The sequence below is a fragment of the Cetorhinus maximus genome, chromosome 5, assembly GCF_964194155.1.
Source record: "Cetorhinus maximus chromosome 5, sCetMax3.hap1.1, whole genome shotgun sequence".
NCBI lineage: Eukaryota > Metazoa > Chordata > Chondrichthyes > Lamniformes > Cetorhinidae > Cetorhinus > Cetorhinus maximus.
The window spans coordinates 173,503,752-173,526,636 of NC_135883.1; positions in this window are offsets into that span (position 1 = coordinate 173,503,752).

A 22,885-nucleotide genomic window follows, 5' to 3' on the forward strand; every position below is an offset into this window, starting at 1 on the left:
AACATATGAGGAATGTTTGAGGACTCTGGGTCTATACTCGATGGAGTTTAGAAGGATGAGATTGAAACTTACAGAATACTGAAAGGCCTGGATAGAGTGGGGAAGATGTTTCCATTAGTAGGAGAGACTAGGACCCGAGGGCACAGCCTCAGAGTAAAGGGAAGACCTTTTAGAACAGAGATGAGGAGAAACTTCTTTAGCCAGAGAGTGGTGAATCTATGGAATTCATTGCCACAGAAGGCTGTGGAGGCCAGGTCATTGAGTGTATTTAAAACCGAGATAGATAGGTTCTTGATTAGTAAAGGGGATCAAAGGCTACGGGGAGAAGGCGAGAGAATGGAGTTGAGAAACTTATCAGCCATGATTGAATGGCGGAGCAGACTCGATGGGCTTAATGCCTAATTTCTGCTCCTATGTCTTATGGTCTAATTCCAAAATGCTACTACCTTAAAGATAACATGTTAGTGAGGAAATGGAGACCGCTTCATGTTCTGGCAGATGATAAGTGGGCGATAGTGCACCAAGTAGTGATACCATCTATGTACTAGAATGAAATTTCAAGAGTGGCACATGAAACCCCAATGGCTGAACATTTAGGAATTAGGAAAACTCAAGCTAAGATATAAAATCATTTCTATTGGCCTGGGCTACATTAAGATTTAGTTAAATTCTGTCAAACATGCCTCACATGTCAAGTGATAGGAAATCCTCAAGCAGAAATTAAACCTGCACCTATAATTCCAATTCCAGCACTTGAGGAACCTTTTAACAAAGTCCTGATTGATTGTGTAGGACCCCTCCCTAAGACTACAAATGGAAAGAAGTATTTACTGACAATCATAGATGTGGTCATGAGATTTCCAGAAGCAATACCTTTAAGGAAAATCACAGCAAAGGCGATTGTAGAAGAGTTGACAAAATATGGACTGTCAAAAGAAATACAGTCGGATCAGGGTTCAAATTTCATGTCACAGCTGTTTATAGATGTAATGAACAGGCTAGGGATAAAGCAATTCAGGTCCTCAGCCTATAACCCTGAATCACAAGGTGCTTTAGAAAGGTAGCATCAAACTTTAAAGACTATGATTAGAGCATATAGTCAAGACCACCCACATGATTGGATTGAGGGATTCCATTCCCATTGTTTGCTATTTCGGAGGTCCCGAATGAGTCTACAGGGTTCAGTCCTTTCGAGTTAATTTATGGTCATGAAGTAAGGGGACCAATCAAACTGATTCAGGAGAAATTAGTGAGCCAAAGTTCTGCAACTACTCTCCTGGATTATGTGACAAAATTCAAAAAGAATGATTGAGTAGGGCATGTGAGCTGGTTAGGGAACATTTAAAGATGTCTCAACAAGCGATGAAGGCAAAAGTGTATAAAAGAGCAAAGGCTTATAATTTTGTGGCTGGGAAAAAAGTGTTAGTATTGTTGCCAGTGTCAAGTGAACCATTAAAGGCGAGGTTTTGTGGGCCTTACTAGATCAAAAAGAAACTGAGTGAGGTAAACTATGTAGTAAATACCCCAGATAGAAGAATGAGTCAGTGTGTGTGCCATGTAAACATGCTCAAAAAGTACTTTGACAGAGAGGATAAACAGAAGGAGATACTGGTCGAGCTAGGTAAGGATAAGCTGGCAGAAATTAAAGATTCTGAAATTGACCTTCCTTTGATTAAATTGGACAATGAGGAAGTACTTAAGAATCTAAATAGGAATTACCTTCCAGAAAACTATCAAAGTGATTTACAAGAGCTGTTGCAGTGTCACAAAGCAATTTATGGAAATAGACCAGGGAAAACAGATGTGGTTTTGCATGATGTTGATGTGGGAGATTCTGTTTCAATAAGGCAACGCCTATATAGGATTAAATCCAGTAAGATTGGCTCAAGTGCAGAAAGAAATTGAATTTATGCTTCAAAATGACACCATAAAGCCTAACCACAGTAATTGGAGTTCATCCATTGTAATGGTGCCCAAAACTGGATGGATCACATAGACTGTGTATTGATTACCGCAAAGTAAACACAGTAAAAAAAGGCAGATTGATATCCTATCCAACGATTGGAGGATTTTATCAAGAGAGTGGGTCAGTCAGCGTTTATCACAAAAATTGACTTAGTGCGAGGATACTGGCATGTCTCCTTATTAGAAAGAGCAAAAGAGATATCAGCTTTTGTGATGCCAGATGGCTTATATCAATACAAAGTAATGCCCTTTGGTATGAAAAATGCACCAGCAACATTTCAGAATCTAACAAAGTGATTGAAGGGCTAAGCAATTGTGCTTTTCGTATTGATGACTTAGTAGTATTCAGACAAACCTAGGAAGAGCATTTATGACATTTGAAGGAACTGTTTGACAGACTATAGGAAGCCAATTTGGTTGTAAATTTGGCAAAAGCGAAAGTTACATACTTAGGCCACACTATTGGACATTCTCAAGTGGTCCCACAAGATGCAAAACTAAAACCTATTGTAGAGTTCTCAGTGCCTACAATGAAACATGAATTTTTGAAATTTCTGGAAATGAATGGATTTTATTGGAAATTCATGCCAAATTTCAGCAGTGTAGCTGCTCTACTGATAGGATTTTTAAAAAAAGAACAGAAGATTCCAATGGACACAAGAGTGTCAGACTGCATTTGCAGCTTGAAAGTTGCACTAACTACTACATCTGTTTTAGCAGCACCTGATTATACAAATCAGTTTAAAATGTCTGTTGACACCAGTGATGTGGGTGTTGGTGCTGTGTTACTACAGGAAGATGGGCTGGGACTGGAGAAATCAGTGCGGTATGTCTCACAGAAATTAAATGTGCATGAAAAGAAATATTCATCTATATAAAGAGACTTTAAGTTTGGTTTTAGCTTTGCAGCATTTTGAAGTGTATGTTGCAAACAACTCTTCAGAGGCAGTTGTCTCTACTGACTATAATCCTTGGAAGTTCTGGAGAAGTTTCGAGATAAAAACATCAGAATGTTCTAATGGAGTTTATTCTTGCAACCATTCAATTTTTAAAAATTATACATATGGCTGGAGGAGAGAATTTAATTGCAGATGCGTTGTCAAGAGCTTAAATTCAAAAGGACTTGGATATTGGGAAATTGAGAAAGGACTGGAATGATCTTTATTCTTACAAAAGACTCGTATATATTTTCATGGTTGATGCATGTACACCATAGTGTAATGGTTTCTTTTGTATAGATACATATAGTAAGTAATACAAAGTGGGTTGAGAAAATGAAAGCTTTTTTTGAAATATGACGTTTCATTTCTTTTGTGTTGAGGGAAGTGTGAAGATGGATGCATTTTAAAAAGTTTTTTGGAATATGGTGGTATTTTGTAAAGAAGGCTGCATATATGTGTGTGTGTGTGTGTGTGTCCATGATTAATTAAATCAGTGGCAGGTTCAGAGAGACAGCTTGTCTGTGAGAGTTAAGAAATAAAGGGTAAAGGGGCTAGATACATCCATTTGTAATGAGAGGCTATGGTGAAGTTGGATTTACAAGTATCTGGGTTGAGTTTTAAAAATTTGCATTAGGAGATAGGTAGGGACTTGGCTTTTCAGCTGTTAAATTTCAAAGGGGAGTTTAAGGGATTTTTAAAATGTACGAAGATTTCACAAGTAAACAAGGGAAGGTTATTCAATTTTATTCGACTCCAAAATGGAGGCAATAGGAAAACATGAAAGATTTTTATATTTTGGAAAAGTTGGGTTCAAAGAGGCACTAAGGACAATGGAATCCAAGAGGAAAGGGGAAAAAGTTATTTATGGAAAGATGTTGAGCTGAGTTGTGGTGGCCGTGTGGGGGAGATGTTCTGAGACCAGCTATGTGCTGAGAGAAGGTGTGAAATCTGAAACAGCCATCCAGTAAAACCAGAAAAGTCTTTGTTTCAGAAGGCAGTTTGTTTTCTGAACTTTCTTGGACTTCCACAGCAGAATGGAAGTGTTTGACAAGTTATGTGGTATACCGTTACTAAAGTAACAGCACTGTAGGAATTCACCAAGGCTACTTAGACAGCACCTTCCAAACACATGACCCCACTACCATCTAGAAGAACAAGGGCAGCAGGTAGATGGGAACACCACCACCGACGCATAGTAACAGCAGTGTGTACCATCTACAAGATGCACTGCAGCAACTCACCAAGGCTTCTTAGACAGCACCTTCCAAGCCCACAACCACTACCATCTGGAAGGTCAAGGGCAGCAGATAGATGGGAACACCACCATCTGGAAGTTCCCCTCCGAGCCACTCACCATCCTCACTTGAAAATATATTGCCTTTCCTTCACTGTTGCTGGGCCAAAATCCTGGAACTCCCTTCCTAACAGCACTGTGGATGCAGCGGTTCAAGAAGGCGGCTCACCACCACCTTCTCAAGGGCAACTAGTCATGGGCAATAAATGCTGGCCCAGTCAGCAAAGTCCACATCCTGTGAATGAATAAAAAGAAGTTTTGTCTGAAGGTAATATTACCGGATTTTTAGAAAAGTTGTCAAGTAGTTTACTTGCGTGTTGCGACCAAATGGGTTTTTTTGGGGGATGTTCTGCAAGATTGTTTCAACTGCGTAACTTTAATCTTATGTGCTTAAGTCTTTTTTCTTCTTGTTAATAAGTCTTTTAATGTTCTAAAATCCTAAAGGTGTTATTGGAGTTCTATGCTTCTGGGATCAGTAGCTTTTCCTCCTCATTTTCAGAATACAAAAAAAAGGTTATGATCAGTAATGCAGGTTTCCCGCTACCTAATCCCATTTACCAGCACTTGGCCCATAGCCTTGAATGTTATGATGTGCCAAGTGCTCATCCAGGTACTTTTTAAAGGATGTGAGGAAACCCACCTCCACCACTCTCCCAGGCAATGCATTCCAGACCGTCACCACCCCCTGGGTAAAAAAGTTTTCCCTCACATCCCCCCTAAACCTCCTGCCCCTCACCTTGAACTTATGCCCCCTTGTGACTGACCCTTCAACTAAGGGGAACAGCTGCTCCCTATCGACACTGTCCATGCCCCTCATAATCTTGTACACCTCGATCAGGTCGCCCCTCAGTCTTCTCTGCTCCAACGAAAACAACCCAAGTCTATCCAACCTCTCTTCATAACTTAAATGTTTCATCCCAGGCAACATCCTAGTGAATCTCCTCTGCACCCCCTCCAGTGCAATCACATCCTTCCTATAATGTGGCAACCAGAACTGCACACAGTACTCCAGCTGTGGCCTCACCAAGGTTCTATAGAACTCCAACATGACCTCCCTACTTTTGTAATCTATACCTCGATTGATAAAGGCAAGTGTCCCATATGCCTTTTTCATCACCCCACTAACATGCCCCTCTGCCTTCAGAGATCTATGGACACACACGCCAAGGTCCCTTTGTTCCTCAGAACTTCCTAGTGTCATGCCATTCATTGAATACTTCCTTGTCAAATAACTCCTTCCAAAGTGTATCACCTCACACTTTTCAGGGCCACTTAACTGCCCATTTGTCCGTCCCGTCTATAACTTCCTGTAGCCCAAGACACTCAACCTCACTGTTAACCACCCAGCCAATCTTTGTGTCATCTGCAAACTTACTAATCCTACCCCCCACATAGTCATCTATGTTGTTTACATAAATGAGAAATAATAGGAGACTGAGCACAGATCCCTGTGGTACGCCACTGGATACTGGCTTCCAGTCACTAAAGCATCCTTCTGTCATCACCCTCTGTCTCCTACAACTAAGCCAATTTTGAATCCACTTTATCAAATTACCCTGTATCCCATGTGCATTTGCCTCCTTTATAAGTCTCCCATGTGGGACCTTGTCAAAGGCTTTCATGAAATCCATATAGACTACATCAACTACACTACCCTTATCTACACACCTGGTCACCTCCTCAAAAAATTCAATCAAATTTGTTAGGCATGACCTCCCTCTGACAAAGCCATGCTAACTAACCCTGATCAAATCTGCCTCTCCAAGTAGAGATAGATTCTCTCCTTCAGAATGTTCTCCAATAGTTTCCCTACCACTGACATGAGACTCACTGGCCTGTAGTTCCCTGGCTTATCTCTACAACTCTTCTTAAATAGCAGAACCACATTAGCTGTTCTCCAGTCCTCTGGCACCTCCCCCTTGGCCAGAGGGGAATTAAAAATTTGATTCAGAGCCCCTGCGATCTCCTGCCTTGCCTCCCCCAGCAGTCTGGGACACAAATCATCCAGACCTGGAGATTTGTCCATTTTAAGCCTGCCAATGCTCTAATACCGTGTCACTCCCTATATCAATTTGCTCAGGAACCTCGCAGTCTCTCTCCCCAAGTTCGATACCTTCATCCTCATTCTCTTGGGTGAAGACAGAAGTGAAGTATTCATTCAACACTCTACCGATGTCCTCTGGCTCCACCCATAGATTGCCCCCTTGGTCCCCAATGGGCCCTACTCTTTCCCTGGTTATCCTATTCCCATTGATATACTTATAGAATATCTTGGGATTTTCCCTACTTTTACCAGCCAGAGCTTTCTCATATCCCCTCTTTGCTCTCCTAATTGCTTTCTTAAGATCCACCCTGCACTTTCTGTACTCCACTAATGCCTCCGCTGATTTGCTCCCCTTGTACCTGCTAAAAGCCTCTCTTTTCCTTCTCATCGTAACCTGAATATCTCTGTTCATCCATGGTTCTCTGGGCTTGTTACTCCTTCCTATCACCCTAGAGGGAACATGTTGAGCCTGTACCCTCCCCATTTCCTTTTTGAACGCCACCCACTGCTCCTCTGTAGATTTCCCCACAAGTAGCTGTTCCCAGTCTACCTTGGCCAGATCCTGCCTTATTTTACTAAAATCCACTCTCCTCCAATCCAAAACATTTTTTTGCAATGTCTATTTCTTTATCCATAACAAACTTAAACTGTACCATGTTGTGGTCGCTATCACTAAAATGCTCGCCCACCACCACCTCAGCCACTGGAGGCTTCATTCCCCAGAATTAGGTCCAGCACTGCGCCATCCCTTATTGGACCCTCTACGTATTGACCTAAAAGGTTCTCCTGTACACATTTCAAGAAATCCACTCCATCCAAGCCCTTAACACTATGTCTATCCCAATTAATATTGGGAAAGTTGAAATCACCTAATATAATTACCCTATTATTGTTTTTACACACCTCTGCAAATTGTGCACATATTTGCTCCTCAATCTCCCGCTGACTATCTGGGGGCCTATAATAAACACCTAACAATGTGGCTGCCCTTTTTTTAATTCCTAAGCTCTACCCACAAAGCTTCATTCGATGCCCCCTCTAAGATATCATCTCTCCTTACTGCAGTAACTGACTCCTTAACTAATAATACAATGCTTCCTCCTCTTTTACCCCCTCCCCTGTCTCGCCTGAAGATTCTATATCACGGAATGTTGAGCTGCCAGTCCTGCCCCTCCCTTGACCATGTCTCAGTGATGGCTACTATATCACAATTCCACATGTCAATCCTCACCCTTAACTCATCCGTTTTACCTGTAATACTCCTGGCATTAAAGCAGAGACCATCCAGCCTTCCTTGAAACTTAATGCAGCTGTACTCCCTCTGACTTGATTGTATTATGATGTGTCCCTATTCTGCTAACATTCTGTGTCTCCTCCCCCTGCCGAATTAGTTTAAACTTCTCCCAACAGCACTGGCAAACCCGCCCGCAAGGATGTTAGTCCCACTCTGGTTCAGATGTAGACCGTCCCGCTTTTACAAGTCCCACCTTCCCCAGAAACGGTCCCAGTGATCCAGGAATCTAAAACCCTCCCTCCTGCACCAACTCTTAAGCCACATATTCATCTGCGCTATTCTCCTATTTCTGAGCTCGCTAGCATGTGGCACTGGGAGTAATCCAGAGATTACAACCCGAGAGGTCTTGCTTTTTAGTCTACTGCCTAACTCCCTGAGATTAAGAAGGAAATTAGGGACCAAAAGGACCAACACCTTGGTCAAAGAAGTAGGTTGGAAGGAGGACCTTCAATAAGTAAGGAAGTTGAAGAAGCAAAGTGATTCAGGGAGGACATTCTGGAGCCTCAGTTGAAGACATGGCCACCAATGGTAGAGTGAAAAGGGGATGTTCAAAAGGCCAGAGACAGAAGTTCAATATTTGGATGGCTGTAACAGGTTACAGAGATAGAGAGGATCAAGGTTATCAAGGAATTTAAACAAGATACAAATTTTAAATGGGAGGCGTTGGAGGAATGGAAGTCAATTTATAGCAGCAAGAACAGGGGCAAGACCTTGTGCCTGATAGGATATAGCTAGTAAAGTTTTAGTTGAGTTGAAGTTTATAGGGGGGATGGATGAATGTGGCAGCCACAAGACAGCATTAGAATAGTTGATGTGAAAGTTGGAACATAAATTAGGTGCAGTATGCCACTTGGCCCTTCAAGCCTGCTTCTCCATTCAATATGATCATGACTGATCTACATCAGCTTCATGGTCCTGCACTATCCACATATCACTTAATACCCAAAATCAATTGATTTCTGTCTTGAATATATTCAAGAACTGATGATCGTCAGCTCTCTAATGTAGAGAATTCCAAAGAGATTTAGAATCCTTTGAGTGAAGAAATTTCTCATCTCAGTCCTAAATTTTTGAAAATTCATTCGTGGAATGTGGGTATTGCTGGCAAGGCCAGCATTTCTTTCCCACACCAACTGCCTTTGAGAAGGTGGGGGTGAACCATAATCTTGAACTGCTGCAATCCTTGTGGGGTAGATACAACCACCATGTTTTTAGAAGGGAGTTCCAGGATTTTGACCCAGTGACAGTGAAGGAATGGAGATATAGTTCCAAGTCTGTATGGTGTGTGACTTGGAGGGGAACTTGTGGGTGTTACTGGTGTTTACATGCATCTGCTGTCCAGTTCTCGGTGATAGAGGTTGAGAGTTGGTAGGCGCTGTCAAAAGAGCCTTGGTGAGTTGCTGCAGTGCATCTTGTACTGCTGCAATGGTGGTGGAGGGAATGAATGTTTAAGGTGGTGGATGGAATGCAAATCAAGCAGCCTGCTTTGTCCTGAACAGTGTCGAGCTTCTAGTGTTGTTGGAGCTGCACTATCCAGGCAAGTGGAAGGTATTCCATCATACTCCTGACTTGTGCCTTGTAGATGGTTGACAGGCAGGCTTTAGGGAGTTACTTGCAGCAGATACAAAAATAGATAGGGAAGCAAGTTGTGATGAGGTAAGAGTCTGCAAAGGGATATAGATAGGTTAGATAAAAGGGCAAAAATTTGGCACATGGAGTATAAATGTAGGAAAATGGGAGGTTGTCCACTTTGGCAGAAAGAATAGAAAAGCAGACCATTATTTATATGGAGAATAACTGCAGATTGTTGTGCACAGAAGGATTTGGGTGTCCTTGTACATGAATCACAAAAAGTTAGCATGCAGGTAGGAAGGCAAATGGAATGCTGGCCTTTATTGCAAGAGGGATGGAATATAAAAATAGGGAATAAAAACAAAAAGTGCTGAAAAAACTCAGCAGGTCCAGCAGCACCCTGTCAAGACCCCTCAGGATCATAAAGGTTTCAAAATCAAGTCACCTCTTAATCTTGTAAACTCCAGTGGACACAGGCCTAACCTGTCCAACCTTTCCTCACAAGACAATCCACCCATTCCTGGTATTCATCTAGTAAACCTTCTCTGAACTACTTCTTATGTATTTACATCTTTCCTTAAATAAGGAGACCAGTACTGTACACAGTACTCCAGACATGGTCTCACTAGGGCCCTGTTAAACTGATGCATAACGTCCCTACTTTTGTCATCAATTCCCCTCATAATAAATGATAACATTCTGTTAGCTTTCCTACTTACTTGCTGTACCTGCATATTAGCCTTTTGTGATTCATGCAGTGGGACACCCAGATACCTCAATCTCAGAGCTCTGCAATCTCTCACCATTTAGATAATAGAAAACATAGAAAATAGGAACAGGAGTAGGTCATTTGGCCCTTCGCGCCTGCTCCGCCAGTCAATACAATCGTGGCTGATCCCCTACCTCAAAGCCATACACCCAATCTCTCACTATACCCCTTAATGCCTTTAGAGTCTAGAAATTTATCTATTTCCAGAAATGATTACATCTGAGGTTCTCCCTCTTAATTTGGTGCCTAGCTTCTCATACTGACTATGCAGAACCTTCTTCCTTGTCCTGCTCATGTCGTTGGTATCTACATGGACCCTTTTTGAGGAAGTGACAAAGATGATCGACGATGGAAGGGCAGTGGATGTTATATACATGAACTTCAGTAAGGCCTTTGACAAGGTCCCTCATGGCAGACTGGTACAGAAGGTAAAGTCGCACGGGATCAGAGGTGAGCTGGCAAGATGGATACAGAATTGGCTTGGTCATGGAAGACAGAGGGTAGCAGTGGAAAGGTGCTTTTCTGAATGGAGAGCTGTGACTAGTGGAGTTCCGCAGGGATCAGTGCTGGGACCTTTGCTGCTTGTAGTATACATAAATGATTTGGAGGAAAATGTAACTGGGCTAATTAGTAAGTTTGCAGACGACACTAAGGTTGGAGGAGTTGCAGATAGTGAAGAGGATTGTCAAAGGATACAACAGGATATAGATCGGTTGGAGACTTGGGCGGAGAAATGGCAGATGGAGTTTAATCCGGACAAATGCGAGGTAATGCATTTTGGAAGGTCTAATACAGGCAGGAATTATACAGTAAATGGCAGAATCCTTAAGTGCATTGACGGGCAGAGGGATCTGGGTGTACAGGTCCACAGGTCACTGAAAGTGGCAACGCAGGTGGATAAGGTAGTCAGAAAGGCATATGGCATGCTTGCCTTCATTGGCAGGGCTATTGAGTATAAAAGCTGGGAAGTCATGCTGCAGCTGTATAGAACCTTGGTTAGGCCACACTTGGAATATTGCGTGCAATTCTGGTCGCCACATTACCAGAAGGATATGGAGGCTTTGGAGAGCGTGCAGAGGAGGTTTACCAGGATGCTGCCTGGTCTGGAGGTTATTAGCTATGAGGAGAGGTTGGAGAAACTCGGATTGTTCTCACTAGAGCGACGGAGATTGAGGGGTGACTTGATAGAAGTTTACAAAATTATGAGTGACATGGACAGAGCAGATAGTCAGAAGCTTTTTCCCAGGGTGGAAGAGTCAATTACTAGGGGACATAGATTTAAGGTGAGAGGAGAAAACTATAGAGGAGATGTGCGGGGCAAGTTTTTTACGCAGAGGGTAGTGAGTGTCTGAAATTTGCTGCCAGAGGAGGTGGTGGAAGCAGGTACGATAGTGGTGTTTAAGAGGCAGCTTGACAAATACATGAATAGGATGGGAATAGAGGGATACGGACCCCGGAAGTGCAAAATGTTTTAGTTGACAGACGATATGATCGGCGCAGGCTTGGAGGGCCTGTTCCTGTGCTGTACTTTTCTTTGTTCTTTGACCACTGGGTCCTCCACCTCCCACTGCAAGTTCTTCTCCAGCCCTGAGCAAATGTCCTGAACCCTGCCACTGGGCAGGCAACAAAAGCCATCTGGACTCTCACTTGTTGCTAGAGAACAATGTCAATCCTCCTGACTATACTGTCCCCTACTGCAACTACATGCCTTTGTGCTCCCCCCACTTGAATGGCTTTTTGTACCATGGTGCCAAAGTCAGTTAGCTCATTCACCCTGCAACCTCCACTCTCATCCAAACAAGCTGAAAGAACCTCAAACCGGTTGGCCAATGCAGATGCTGACTCCTGCTCTCTGGGTCCCCTTGCCTGCCTCAGCTGCAATCACACCCTCCTATCTCTGATCACCTTCCAAATCAGAAGACCCTATCTTAAGGGGTGTGACCGCCTCCTGGTACAAAGTGTCCAAGGAACTCTCCCCCTCCCTGATGTGTCACAGTGCCGCAGCTCAGCCTCCAGCTCAATTACTCTGAGCCGAAGCTCCTCAAGCCACAGATATTTACTGCAGACTGTTGCCTTATCTATCACTATTCTCTTCATACTTTACGATACTATCAACTTTTGTCATCCACAAATTTTGAAATTGTGCCCTTGCCCCCCAAGTCTAGGTCATTAATATAGATCAAGGTGCTGATACTGACCCAAGGAACCACTAATATATATCTTCCTCCAGTTTGAAAAACAACCATTCACCACTACTCTCCATTTCCTGATATTCATCCAACTTCGTATCCATGCTGCCGCCATCTCCTTTATTCCATGGGCTTCAACTTTGTTCACAAGCCTGTTATGTGACAGTTTATTAAATGCCTTTTGGAAGTCCAAGTACACAATACCACAGCATTATCAACCCCTCTGTTACCTCATCAAAAACTCAAACAAGTTAGTTAAACATGATTTGCCCTTAACAAATCTGGCTGGTTTTCCTTAATTAATCTACATTTGTCCAAGTGATTGTTAATTTTGTTCTGGATCATCATTTCTAAAAGCTTTCCCATCACTGAGGTTAAACTGACTGGATTGTAGTTGTTGAAATAGTTTTTGAACAAGAATGAACAAGACAGAACAAAGCAGTCCACTTGATTGGCACCCTGTCCACCACCTTCAAAATTCACTCTTTCCACCACTGACTATGCGTCAGCAGTGTATACCATCTACAAAATGCACTGCAGCAACTCACCAAGGCTCCTCCAACACCTTCCAAACCCACGACCTCTACCAACTTGAATCACAAGGGCAGCAGATGTATGGGAACACCTCCACCTGTAAGTTCCCCTCCAAGTCACACACCATCCTGACTTGGAACTATATCACTGTTCTTTCACTGGTGCTGGGCTCAAATCCTGGAACTCCCTTCCTAACAGCACTGTGGGTTTTTCTACACCACATAGACTGCAGTTGTTCAAGATGGCAGCACATCACCACCTTCTCAAGAGCAATTAGGGATGGGCAATAAATGGTGGCCTAGCCAGCAACGCCCATATCTCATGGACAAGTAATTTTTAAAAATTGCAGTTCTCCAGTCCTTTGCCATCACCTCTGTATCTAAGGAGGATTGTAAGATTATGGCCAGTGCCTCCTCAATATCCACTCTCATTTCCCTCACATCATCAGATGCATCTGATCTGGTCATCCTCACAGCTTACTTTCCCATCTGGCTGTATCATCAGCAAAGCTGGATACATTACACTCGATTCCTTCATCTAAGTCATCAGTATAGATTGTAAATAGCCATATCGCATGGATAAAGGATTGATTAGCTAACAAGAAGCAGAGAGTAGGGATAAATGGCTCTTTTTAAGTTGGCAAGCTGTAATTAGCAGAGTCCCTATCAGTGCTGGGGCCTCAACTATTTAAAATCTACATCAATGATTTGGATGAAGGGACCAAATGTTTGTTAGCTAAATTTGCCAATGGCACCAAGATAGGTAGGAAAGTAAAGTGTCAAGAGGAAGTAGAGAGTCTGCAAAGAGCTATAGACAGGTTATTTGAATAGGCAAAAATTTGGCAGATGGAGTATATTGTGTAAACTGTGAACTTGTCCACTTTGGCCAGAAGAACGGTATACTATTTAAATGGAGAAAGATTGCAGAACACAGTGGTACTGAAGGATTTGGGTGTCCTGATACGTGAAGCACAAAAAGTTAGTATGCTGGTACAGCAAATGATCAGGAAGGCATTTATTGCAAAGGGAAAGCAATATAAAAGTAGGGATAAAAGCAAAATACTACAGATACTGGAAACCTGAAATAAAAACAGAAAATGCTGTAAAAACTCAGCAGGTCTGACAGCATTGTGGAAAGAGAAACAGAGTTAATGTTTCCAGCATTTTCTGTTTTTATTATAAAGTAGGGATGTTTTACTGCAGCTTTGGAGGACATTGGTGAGACCATATCTGGAGTATTGTATACAGTTTTGGTTTCTATATTTGAAAAAAAGATGTCATTGCATTAGAAGCAGTTCAGAGAAGGTTCATTCAACTCATTCCTAGGATGAAGGGCTCATCTTAAAGAAAGATGAGGAGGAGGGGTGGCAGTATTGGTTAAGGAGAGCATTTGAGTGCTGGAGAAAGAGGATGTCTCAGAGGGTTCAAAGAAAGAATCAATTTGGCTAGAGCTAAGGAACAAAAAGTGTGCAATTACATTGCTCAGTGTAGTCTATAAGCTGCCAACTAGTGGGCAGGATGTCAAGGAAAAATCTGCAGGGAAATTACAGAGGTGCAGACATTATAGAGTAGTTATAATGGGGGACTTTAATTACCTGAATGTAGACTGGCACAGTAGTATAAAGGGCAGAGAGGAGCAAGGGTTCCTAGATTGTGTTCAGGAAAATTTTCTACAGCAGTATGTGTACTGTTGGCTGTTGGATATGAGGTGGGACAAGTAGATCAAGTGTCAGTGGGGAACATTTAGGAAAGAGTGATCATAGAGTTATACAGCACAGAAACAGGCCCTTTGGCCCATCGAGTCCCTGCCAGCCATCAAGCACCTATCTACTCTAATCCCATTTTCCAGCACTTGGCTCGTAGCCCTGTATGCTATGGCATTTCAAGTGCTCATCTAAATACTTCTTAAATGTTTTGAGAGTTCCTGCCTCTACCACCCCCTCAGGCAGTGTGTTCCAGATTCCAACCACCCTCTGGGTGAAAAATTTTTTCCTCAAATCCTCTATAAACCTCCTGCCCCTGACCTTAAATCTATGCCCCCTGGTTATTGACACCTCCGCTAAGGGGAAAGGTTTCTTCCTATCTATGCCCCTCATAAGTTTGGATACCTCTATCAGGTCCCCCCTCAGCCTTCTGTGGTCGAAGGAAAACAACCCTAGCCTATCCAGTCTCTCTTCATAGCTGAAACACTCCAGCCCAGGCAACATCCTGGTGAATCTCCTCTGCACCCTCTCCAGTGCAATCACATTCTTCTGATAGTGTGGCAACCAGAGCTGCGCATGATACTCCAGCTGTGGCCTAACTAGCATTTTATACAGCTCCAACATAACCTCCCTGCTCTTATATTTATGCCTTGGCTAATAAAGGCCCCATTTGCCTCCTTAACCACCTTATCTACCTGTGCTGCTGCCTTCAGGGATCTATGGACATGTACCACCAAGGTCCCTCTAATCCCCTGTACTTCCTATGGTCCTACAATTCATTGTGTATTCCCTTGCCGTGTTAGTCCTCCCAAAATGCATCATCTCACACTTCTCAGGATTAAATTCCATTTGCCACTGCTCAGCCAATCTTACCAGCCCATCCATATCATCCTGTAATCTAAAGCTTTTCTCCTCACTATTTACGACACCACCAATTTTTGTGTCATCTGCGAACTTACTAATCATACCTCCTATATTCACGCCTAAATCATTAATGTACACCGCAAACAGCAAGGGTCCCAGCACCAATCCCTGCAGTACTGCACCCGTCACAGGCTTCCAATTGCAAAAACAACCTTCGACCATCACCCTCTGCCTCCTGCCACTAAGCCAATTTTGGATCCAATTTGCCAAATTGCCCTGGATCCCATGGGCTCTTACATTCTTGACCATTCTCCCATGCGGGACCTTGTCAAAAGCCTTACTGAAGTCCATGTAGACCACATCAACTGCACAACCCTCATCTACACAACTAGTCACCTCCTCGAAAAGTTCAATCAAATTTGTTAGACATAATCTCCCCCTGACAAAGCCATGCTGACTATTCCTGATTAATCCCTGCCTCTCCAAGTGGGGATTAATCCTGTCCCTCAGAATTTTTTTCAATAGTTTCCCTACCACTGACGTTAGACTCACTGGCTTGTAATTACCTGGTTTATCCCCACTACTCTTCTTGAATAATGGTACCACATTCGCTGTCCTCCAGTCCTCTGGCACCTCTCCTGTGGCCAGAGAAGATTTGAAAATTAGTGTCAGAGCCCCTGCAATCTCCTCCCTTGCCTCACATAGCAGCCTGGGATACATCTCATCTGGGCCTGGGGATTTATCCACTTTTAAGCCCACTAAAACCACTAATACCTTCTCCCTTTCAATGCTAATTTGTTCAAGTACATCACAGTCTCCCTCTCTGATTTCTACACCTACATCATCCTTCTCCATAGTGAACATAGATGAAAAGTAATCATTTAAAACCTCACCTACATCCTCCGGCTCCACGCACAGATTGCCACTTTGGTCCCTAATGGGCCCTACTCTTTCCCTGGTCATCCTCTTGCCCTTAATATATTGATAAAATGCCTTGGGATTTTCCTTTATCTTGCCTGCCAGTGCTTTTTCATGCCCCTCTTCGCTCTCCTAATTACTTTTTTAAGTACGTCCCCTACACTTTCTCTACGCCTCTAGGGCTTCTGCTGTTTTCAGCCCTTTGTATCTGCCATAAGTCTCCTTTTTTCCTTTATCCAATCCTCTATATCCCTTGACATCCAGGGTTCCCTGGTCTTGTTGGTCCTACCCTTCACCTTTACGGGAGCCTGTTGGCCCTGAACTCCCACTATTTCCTTTTTGAATGACTCCCACTGGTCTGATGTAGACTTTCCTACAAGTAGCTGCTCCTAGTCCACTTTGGCCAGATCCTGTCTTATCATGTTGAAATCAGCCTTCCCCCAATACAGGATGTTTATTTCCGGTCCATCTTTGTCCTTTTCCATAACTACCTTAAATAATACAGAGTTTCTGGTCACTATCCCTGAAATGCTCCCCCACTAATACTTCTACCACTTGCCCGGCTTCGTTCCCTAAGATTAGGTCCAGTACCGCTGCTTCTCTTGTAGGACTTGCTACATGCTGGCTCAAAAAGCTCTCCTGGATGCACTTTAAGAATTCCACCCCATCTAAGCCTTTCACACTAAGGCTATCCCAGTTAATATTGGGGAACTTGAAATCCCCAACTACTTTTACCCTATTATTTTTATACTTCTCTGAGATTTGCCTACATAACTGCTCCCCTATCTCTCCCAGACTGTTTGGAGGCCTACTGTACACTCCCAGCAAAGTGATTTTCCCCTTTTTCTTTTTAAGTTATACCCATATGGCCTCATTTGATTACCCTTCCAAGATACCATCTTACCTTACTGCAGTAATTGACTCCTTGATCAATAGTGCAATGCCACCTCCTCTTTTGTACGCCCCCTGCCCTGTCACGCCTGAAGCTGCCAGTCCTGCCCTTCCCTCAACCACGTATGTCTCTGTGATAGCAACAATATCTTATTCCCAAGAGTCAATCAACACCCTCAATTCACCTGGAGGAACAGCATCTCATCTTCAGATTAGGCACTTTACAGTCTTCCGGACTTAACATTGAGTTCAACAACTTCAGACCATGAATCTCCATCCTCACTACTTTTTGATCCCCTTTTTTCAAATATTTATTTTTAAATTTTTATTATATATATATTTTTCCCACTTATTTTTATTATTATTATTTTTAAAATTTATTTCCATTTTTATTCATTGCTTTATCCCCAGCTTTTAGCCTATTTCGAACTTTTTTCCCACACCGTCCCCTCCCCCCACCCCACCCCCACTAGGGCCATCTGTCACTTGCTCACTCTGCTTTCTACTCTTAATGTCACTATTAGCACCTCCTTTAGCCAGTATCACCACCATCAACACCCCTTTGACCTTTTGTTTATGACATCTTTTGCAATCTCTCCTTTGCCTCCACCTATCACTCTGGCCCTCTATTCAGCTTCACTTGTTCCACCCCCCCCCCGCCTTAAACAGTATATATTTCACCATATTTCTACTTCTCTTTAGTTCTGAAGAAGAGTCATACAGACTTGAAACATTAACACTGTCTTTCTCTCCACAGGTGCTGTCAGACCTGCTGAGTTTTCCCAGCACTTTTTGTTTTTGTTTCAGATTTCCAGCATCTGTAGTATTCTGCCTTTATCCCTCAATTCATCTGCCTTACTTGTAAGACACCTTGCATTAAAATAGATGCAATCCAGCCTTGTATTATTCCCCTGTGCTTTAACAGGTCTACATGTGCTCTGCCTTCCAGACTGACTTAGTTTCTCTTCTATATTTGGCTTTGCATCACTCCCTACTGTACCTCCACTCTGTATCCCACCCCTCTGCCTAATTAGTTTAAACCACACACCCCCCCCCACCCTCCCCCCAACCCCCCCCCCCCCCCCCCACAACAGCACCAGCAAACCTCCCCGCAAGGATGTTGGTCCAGCTCCGGTTCAGGTGCAAGCCATCCGACTTGTACCGGCCCCACCTTCGCCAGAAACAGACCCAGTGATCCAGGAAACTAAAGCCCTCCCTCCTGCGCAGTCTCTTCAGCCACACATTCCTCCTCTCTATTCTCCTATTTCTATCCTCACCGGCACATGGCCGTTGTAATCCAGAGATTACAACCTTTGAGGTCTTGATTTTCAATCTGCTACCTAGCTCCCTAAATTCTTGTTGCAGGACCTCATCCTTCTTTTTACCTATGTTGTTGGTACTAATGTGAACCACGACCTCTGGCTGTTTGCCCTCCCCCTCCAGAATGCCCTGCAGCTGTTCTGTGACATCCTTGACCCTGGCACCAGGGAGGCAACACACCATCCTGGAGTCACGTCTACGGCTGCAGAAGCACCTGTCTGCACCCTTCACTATTGAGTCTGCTATCACTATTGCTCCTGCACTCTTACTCCTGCCCTCTTCTGCAGCTGAGCCATCCACAGTGCCATGAACTTGGCTCTGGCTGCGCTCTCACAGGAACCTTCACCCTCACCATTTTCCAACACAGAAAAATGAGATGCATTCTGGGGTTCTCCTGACTACATGTCTGCCTCCCTTCTTCTGACTGGTGGTCACCCATTCCCTCTCTGACTGCACTTCCTTAAGCAGCGGAGTGACCACATCTAAAAACGTGCTATCAATGTAACCCTCAGCCTCGCAGATGCACCGCTGTGTCTCCAACTGACGCTCAAGCTTCGAAACCCGTTGCTCAAGCTGGTCAAGCCGGTGGCACTTCCTGCAAGTCTGGTCATCCATATTGCATGGAGCATCTAAGAGTTCCCACATGCAGCAGGCTGTACAACAAACGGAACTGAGCTCCCTTGCCACACTTTTTGTTTCTTTTTAATTAAAAGACTATTTCCTTAAATTTAAGCCAAGTAGAAAACTATTTAGTTTTTCTTAAAAAAAAGAAATGCTGAGACACTTACCTTCTGTCATGTCACTTTAAAGTGGAAAAAAAACTTACCAACTACCAACCAATCAGCTCTCTCCCTTGTCCTGACGTCACACCTTTTGAATTCTATTGCCACCAAGTATCTGGGTGAGAACCGGCTCCCTCACAGGTAAACTCCACTCTTTATACGGCCGTTCCACTCCCTCATAGGCAATTTTATCGTAAGGTTTAGGATGACAGTAGAAAAGTACAATGTGCAATCCAGAGTAAGAATAATTAACTTGTGGAGAGCTGACTTCAATGGGGCAAGAACAGAGCTGGGCCACATAGACTGGAAGCAGAGGTTGGCGGGAAAAACTATAGCTGAACAATGGGCTACCTTCAAAGAAGAAATGATTCGGGCACAGTCAAGGTATATTCCCTCAAAAGGGAAAGGTAGGGCAAACAAATCCAGAGCTCCCTGGATGAAAAAGGAGATAGAAATTAAGATAAAGAAGAAAAAGTGTGCTTATGACAGGTGTCAGGTAGAAAATACAATTGAGAACCAAGCGGAATACAGAAGGTTCAGATGGGAGGTGAAAAAGCAAATAAGGGAAGCAAAGAGGGGTTATGGGAAAAAACCTGCAGCTAACATAAAGGGGAATCCCAAAGTCTTCTATTGGCACAGAAATAGTAAGAGGATGATAAAAGGAGGTGTAGGGCCAATTAGGGACCAAAAAGGGGATTTACATGTAGAAGCAGTGGGCATGGCTGAGGTGTTAAATGAATACTTTGCATCTGTCTTTACCAAGGATGCAGAAGCTCCTGAAGCCACAGTAACAGAGGAGGATACTCTGTCACTTGAAGGGTTCAAAATTCATAAGGAGGAAATGTTGGATAAACTGACGGTACAAAGTTGACAAGGCACGGGTCCCTGACGGCGCCCCTTTTCTTTGTGCGAGGAATGCGTCAGGGCTGCCCCCTGTCTGGCCAATTGTATTCCATCTGCGTAGAGCCTTTCCTGCGCCTCTTGCAGAGGAGGTTGTCGGGATTGGTTCTGCACGGGTCGGGTGTCAGGGTGGTCCTTTCGGCTTATGCCGATGACATGCTCCTCAGGTTCGCTGACCCCGCTGACCTGTGGAGGATGCGCAAGTGCCAGGAGGTCTACTCTACTGCGTCCTCTGTCAGGATCAACTGGGACAAGTATTCTGGACTCCTGGTCAGTAAGTGGCAGATGGATCCCCAACTCGAGGAGCTCAGGCCTTTTACCTGGAGCAGGACCAGCCTCCTCTACCTGGGGGTCCACCTCTGCCCTGCTAAGACATCCTAGCCGGCAAACTGGCAGGTGCTGGAGGCCAAAGTCACCGCTCTCCTGCAGCGCTGGACAGGGCTGCTCCAAGTGCTGTCTTACCAGGGTCGAGTGCTGGTCATAAACCAGCTGATTGCCACCATGTTGTGGTACCAGCTGGTCACTTTGACCCCTCCCCCGGATTTTGTCACAAAAATCCAGAGAATGCTCATCGACTTCTTCTGGGACAAAAGGCTGCACTGGGTCACTGTTGAGGTCCTGAGTCTCCCACTTAGGGAGGGCGGTCAGGTGTTGGTGTGCCTACCCACCCAGGTGGCGACTTTCCGCCTTCAGACCCTGCAGCAATACCTTTACGTTGAGCCCCTTCTGAGATGGTTTGCCCTGGAAACGTATTTCTTCCACCAGGTGTAAGGCCTGAATTATGATATGCAACTCCTGTTTGTAGGCCTGAAGGGCCTTTGTGGCTCCTTGCAGAAGTTGCCCGTCTCTTACCAGGATCTGATCAAAGTCTGGAAAATAGTTGCCTCGCGACGCAGCTCTCCGCCGTCAGGAGAAGCAGCTATCATTAGAGAGCTGCTGCTCAGGAATCCGCTCTCCGCCCTCAGGAGAAGCAGCTATCATCAGAGAGCTGCTGCTCAGGAATCCGCTCTCCGCCCTCAGGAGAAGCAGCTATCATCAGAGAGCTGCTGCTCAGGAATCTGCTCACCGGCCTCAGGAGAAGCAGCTATCATCAGAGAGCTGCTGCTCAGGAATCCGCTCTCCGCCCTCAGGAGAAGCAGCTATCATCAGAGAGCTGCTGCTCAGGAATCCGCACCTCCGCCCTTTTCAGTGGCTGGCGGAGAGGAGGCCTGTGGCCGCCGGGGTGATCAGGATCGGGGACGTGCTGGGTGGTGGGGGAGTGGGCTGGATGATTCCCCAGGAGCTGGCGCAACGTGTGTTGGTGGACGTCTGGCTCATGCCCAATGCCGTTCAAGACTTTAGGTCGGTTGTGCTCGGCCCCGACGTCATACTCGAGGTGGCACAAGTGCGCGGTGGTCTTCCATCTGAGTGCACCTCTGTTTGGATGGAATTCCACATTGGCCCCAAGCCCTGAACCCTCCCTCCGGAGCAGATGCCCCGCAACCTGAGTCGCCTTGTGGAAATGCCCTCTGTGCCCTTTAGCATGGCGCGGAGGGGTTTCTTTTGTTGGGCTGCTGCTGCACACCCTTCACTTCCCTGCCCTCGCCTGCCCCTCGGATGTGCCTGTTGCCGTCTGGTGGTGGAGGTTCCCAGTTGGGGGCTATCTACAGAGGTGTCCTCCCCTTTTCCATCGGGGACCTGGGGTGGGGGGTGTTGCATGCAGCAGTCCCATACAATTGTAGGGAGTGTTGGTTCACGGACTCCCAAGATGCCTGCATCTTTTACGGCCTTGTGGAGCCCGTGGACCACGTGTATGTTGGCTGTTGTAGGCTGCACCCCCTTTTTAGTTTCTTGAAAAACCTTTTACTGTTGTTTTGTTTTGCACTTCAGCCCCATGTTCCTGATCTACAGGCACCCCCGGTGCAGAGGGGGGCTGGGAGGGAGGAGGACCTCCTCGTGAACCTGCTCCTGGGCCTGTCCAAGTTGGCCATTAACAGGTCCAGGCAGTGGGCAATCGAGGGGATCATCTGACCCAAATGTCTGCTCCTTTTCTGCGGCTATGTTCGTGGCCGGGTGTTCATGGAGAGGGAGCACGCGGTTTCCACCAGCACCGTCGAGGCCTTCCGTGCTCGGTGAACACCACGGGGACTGGGGTGTTTTATCGACCCCTTTAATCACATTTTGAGTTAATCTTGCGTGTTTCCCTTTAAGGGCCAGCCTTTTACTTTGTCCCTTGATTTGTTAATTTAGTTTATTTGTTTTGTAACAAAAAGAGTTACATCTTTTTTTTATTCATTCATGGGATGTGGGTGTCGGCCAGCATTTATTGCCCATGCCAAATTGCCCTTGTTCAGAGGGCATTTAAGACCCAATCAAACAGCCTACTTCATCCTGGATGGTGTCAAGCTTCCTAAGTGCTGTTGGAGCTACACTTATCCAGGCAAGTGGACAGTATTCCCTCAAATTCCTCACTTGTGCCTTGTGCATGATGGACAAGCTTTGGGGAGTCAAGAGGTCACATATTAGCCATAGAATTAGCAGCATGCGAACCTGCTCCTGCATCAAAAGTGGTCACAATACATCTATCTAACTTTATGCAGGAGAAGCCAGCACACAACAGGTGAGAGAGGGAGAAGATGGGAGGGGGCCATGCCCAAGATCCATCCCCTCACACAATTTGAACAGGAGGCTGCCGTGCTGGCAGGGGAGGATAATGACCGTGCCTGTGCTGGGGGTAAGGTCGGCCTCCCCAAGCATCCAGTAGAAGCATGCTCAGCCTCTGAAAATCGGAACATGAGGATGATGCTGTGTGCAACATAGGAGCCAGCCTAGGCTGTCACTCATTCTCCTAGCCCCCAGGACAGCTCAGATGATGACAAGCACTTTGTCACACCTGCACCCTCCACAGCCCAGAGACACACACCTCG